The sequence below is a fragment of the Quercus robur genome, chromosome 4 (assembly GCF_932294415.1).
Source record: "Quercus robur chromosome 4, dhQueRobu3.1, whole genome shotgun sequence".
In the NCBI taxonomy this organism is placed as follows: Eukaryota; Viridiplantae; Streptophyta; class Magnoliopsida; order Fagales; family Fagaceae; genus Quercus; species Quercus robur.
In genome coordinates this window covers 54,636,290-54,641,209 of record NC_065537.1, presented here as the reverse complement: position 1 = coordinate 54,641,209, position 4,920 = coordinate 54,636,290, and the positions used below count along the sequence as shown (strand labels likewise).

Below are 4,920 nucleotides of genomic sequence, written 5' to 3'. Positions count from 1 at the left end.
ATGATGAGTTGGGTCAAAAAATCCTCTTAACCCGACCCAATCCGACCCATACACACCCCTACTTTTTTACACAACTTTTGACACCTCCAGTCCACTACTCATAAAAAGTTGTGATCCTAGTATTGTTTGGTGCAAATTTGAAATTTTTGTGCGGAAGGGAAAAAAGATGTTATTTTGTTATTGCTTGTAATATATGGATGGTGTTGTCTGAATGTTTGCCACTTCTCTTGTTGTTATGTGTACTGGCATGTAGAAGTAAGTTTCAGAGAATCAGAGTTAATGACTCAACGATGGCATGCTTGAATTTCTATGAAGGATTCTACTCAATAATGAGACAAAAGATGTGTTCTTATGGATTATCATTAATATGAGACAAATGATGTGTTTTTCTATTATTTTTAGGGAATTTTTGTTAAAATGTTTGTGTGGCAGATGCCTGAAGATGGACAATTATTTCCATATGTCTGGCACCTTCCTATGATTGTTGCCAAAATCATGACAAATGGACAGTTATTCCAAAATCATCAATACATATATATAAGTTATAATCATAAATTTGTATCAAATGGACTGTCTTTCGGAATGTAAGAACAATTTGGAGTGTAGGTAATTAGGGCGTGGCAGGGGTTCAGCATTAAGCTGATGTGTTCGTAACCTACCAATGAAAATAGTTATGAGCGTGGATCCTTATGTTTAGTTTTAGGAATTGCCCTTTTTTTCTTTTTGATAAAACTGAGTCAACATTTAATAAAAGCAAGAAGTCAGAGAGTACGAAGTTTAGCCAAGCTACATAGATAAGCTATTACTAGACATGTACTGCTGGAAACAATGAACAGGAAATCTCGTGGCTTCCCTAGCTAAAAACGAAATCTGGCCTACCACAACATTAGGGACTAACAAAAAATTTGTGATTAGACCCTGTCGGTGAAGATTCTGAAGGTTGCCTTCCACTGATTGGTGCACAGCTCCACTAGTATCTTGTCGTTAGTCACTACAACAGTTCTGTGAAAATCCATAGCAGTAACTTTGATTAGAGCCTCCACTAGAGCTTCCTGAGCTACAAGGTGTTGAGTTGGTTTTCCACAGCTAGCACCACCTCTAAACAAAAGAGCACCATCCATCCTCCTAGCTTCAAAGGCAAAACCACATCTTTATGTTCTTCTATTCCTGGCAACGGCCACCTTGATAAGGACTTGCCAACTTTGAGTGAGTATTGAGATACTTGGCTTTGGCTTGTATCTTTGTCTCTGACCCTGTTGAGATTGAAACGCCTCTCTGTACCTGCAAATAAGAGATTGGGACATTAGCACAACTTCCATAGGATTAGGGACCTTCCCTTTGTGAAGAACCATATTTCTATGGTTCCAAATTGACCAAAGGATAGTGAACATAGCCTGTAGAAGCTCCATCTTCATACTGCCTGTGAGATGGAGCTTCTACAAATCATAGGTCATTTCCTTTCTATAGAGCCTCATACAAGTTATAACTTAATCAGAATAGGAGAAGAGATCACATTGTATACAGCTCATTGCATATCTTCATTCTAAAAATCTGTATAACAGGTGCCACACTTATTTTTTGTCTGCAATACAACGATCTGGTTATTGTATATTATTTTCTTTTCAATCCATTTCTTTGCAGTGCTGTGTTACTCAAGCCATTTCCTATTTTATGAAGGGAAAATATCATTTTGTACTCGTTTACATCTACTATTGATGTAGAAATGTCCATATTTTAACACATGAAAGTGGATTGAAATAACAGGTGTGAGGGTATGAAAGCCCTTTTACTTATGGCTGTAATAATTTTCAAGTATGTTCCAATTTATTAGTGAATTCTATGTTTTGTTGCCGTATCTCTATTGTTTCTTTTGAAACTGATGTCAAATATCCATCATTCTATGTTATGTCTTAATCATGTTAGCTGCCCTTGAAATTCTTAATATGGATCTATGAATATGTTACTATGCATGATGTACTGTACTTAAATTACTCAAGTTAATAAAATTTAGCACCTTTTAATTCTTCTCACCAGTTGCTGCAATCGAAAAGAAGAAGCCAAGGACACTGGTGCAACCTTGAGAACTATGGTGCGTGGCAAAGACATTTCAAAAGAGGGTAAGAAAGAGAAGCTTCCAGTCTTGGTGACGATCGCAAGTATGGACCAGAAACCTGATAAACCTAAAATGGGTTCTTCCTCTTCGTCAATTGCTTCTTCTAGAAAATCTAAGACAAAAGTTGCACCAAAAGTGTCATCTTACACCAATGACATTGATCTCCCTCCATCTGATGATGATGATGATGATAATTATGCCTTTGAAGAAGAACTACCTGTTGTCCAGAAGCAATGCAATCGACAGAGGAGGAGTGAATTTAAGCCACTTGAAATATCCATAAGTGATAAACAATTGAAAAAAAAAAAAAGAGAAAAAAAATGGACACGCTTGCTGCCTATGCAGTGGAGCAGGCAAAACAGGAGGCCCTCAAGGATGACCATGATGCTTTTACTGTTGTTATCAATAGACAGTTTTCAATTCTTGATGGGAATGATGAAGCTAATGCCAATGTCAAAGATATAGTTATAGATAATTTCTCCGTTTCAATTCGGGGAAAAGAACTCTTAAAGAATACCTCAGTTAAGATATCTCATGGGAAAAGGTATGGTTTTGTTGGACCCAATGGAATGGGAAAATCTACTTTATTAAAGCTTCTAGCTTGGAGGAAGATTCCAGTACCTAAGAATATTGATTTGCTTTTGGTTGAACAAGAGGTGGTTGGTGATGATAGAACTGCTCTTGAAGCAATTGTTTCAGCTAATGAAGAGCTGGCCAACCTTCGAAAAGAGGTTGCATTTTTGCAAAATTCATTTTCTACTGCCAAGGGTGAGAATGAAGATGATGATTGCAATGGGGATGATGTGGGAGAGAAGCTTGTTGAATTGTATGAAAAGTTGCAGATCTTGGAGTCAGATGCAGTTGAGGCTCAGGCATCAAAGATTCTTGCTGGGTTGGGTTTCACCAAGGAAATGCAGGGTCGTCCAACCCGGTCATTTAGTGGAGGTTGGAGGATGAGAATATCATTGGCTATGGCGCTTTTTGTGCAACCTACTCTTCTGTTATTGGATGAACCCACAAACCATCTTGACCTTAGGGCTGTTCTTTGGTTGGAGGCGTACTTGTGTCGGTGGAAGAAAACTCTTGTTGTCTCACATGACCGAGATTTCCTTAACAGTATCTGCAATGAGATCATTTATCTCCATGATCTTAAGCTTCATTTCTACTGTGGGAATTTTGATGATTTTGAAACTGGATATGAGCAGCGTCGCAAAGAGATGAACAAGAAGTACGAAGATTATGTGAGAAAAGATGAAGCAGCCAAGAGATCGGGGAATCAGGATCAGCAGCAGAAAGTGAAAGATTAGGCTAAGCATAATGCTACAAAAGAAGTAGTAAAGAACAAGAAAAAGGGCAAGATTGATGAGGATGAGCCTCTGCCAGAGGTCCTAAAGAAGTGGAAAGATTAAAGTGTGGAGTTCCACTTCCCTGAACCAACTGAGCTCACACCACCACTCTTGCAGCTAATTGAAGTCAGCTTTAGTTACCCGAACCGAGAGGATTTCGGGCTCTCAAATGTTGATGTGGGTATTGATATGAGAACACGTGCTGCTATTGTTGGGCCCAATGGAGCAGGAAAAACTACTCTACTGAATCTTCTTGCTGGTGATTTGGTTGCTACAAATGGTGAAGTAAGAAGGAGTCAGAAGTTGAGGATTGGGAGGTATTCACAGCATTTTGTGGACCTACTAACAATGGAGGAAACACCAGTTCAGTACCTTCTTCGTCTTCATCCAGATCAAAAGGGGCTTAGCAAACAAGAGGCTGTTCGTGCAAAGCTTAGGAAATTTGGACTCCCCGGCCATCATCACCATACTCCAATAGCAAAATTGTCTGGAAGGCAGAAAGCATGTGTTGTCTTCTCTTCAATTTCCATGTCAAAGCCACATATATTGCTATTGGATGAGCCCACAAATCATTTAGACATGCAAAGCATTGATGCACTGGCTGATGCACTCGATGAGTTTACTGGTGGAGTTATCTTGGCCAGTCATGATTCTAGGCTCATCTCGCGTGTTTGTGAGGATGAAGAGAAGAGTGAAATTTAGGTTGTGGAAAATGGTATTGCAAGCACATTCCCTGGAACATTTAAGGAGTACAAGGAGGAGTTACAAAGAGAGATCAAAGCAGAGGTTGACGCTTGATTTGTTAGCCATAGCATGGGATATCTAGAAATTTTGTGCACATAATGCATTTTTCCTTGCTCTTGTTTTGTCTATACTCAATTTTATGTGCAACAAAACAGATGCACCTTTGTTTTACAACATTTTAGAGTAAATTTATTTCGCAAATAATTTATTCATAGCTCAACAAAATAATAGCTCAGTTGCAATAGTATAAATAATATAAGTTCTAATAGAAAGTGATCAATTGGCAAGTTAATATTAATGATTAGCCAATGAGTTATAGACTTATAGCTCAATTGGCACATTCTTCTCTTATAATAATGGACGATGAAGAGTCATAGGATGCATGTGTAACTCATCAATAAAAAAAATGATCGATTGAGACTTTTCATATTTACATTAGGAATTTTTACTTACAGTTGAATTCTAAAAGTTAATGATTGTTCACAAAGATGAAAAAGCCATCAAATTATGCAACTTAGTTTGTCTTCACTTACAACTAGCATGTTCCTCTTAGTTAAACCTAACTATGAAGTTTCATTCGTGGACTAAACTCACTTGTTATAAGATCTTAATAACCTCTCAGCATTGGTAAGTTACACTGAACAAAGTTACCGAAAAGTACGATTCACACCCTCACTTCATTACGTTTTAAAGATGATTGGACTTAAACTTTGATAT

General features: G+C 37.9%; 1 pseudogene; it reads left to right on the top strand.

The window, feature by feature from the left end:
• Positions 1-1,792: 1,792 nt before the first annotated feature.
• Positions 1,793-4,257, top strand: LOC126722191 (ABC transporter F family member 4-like; annotated as a pseudogene).
• Positions 4,258-4,920: the final 663 nt, after the last annotated feature.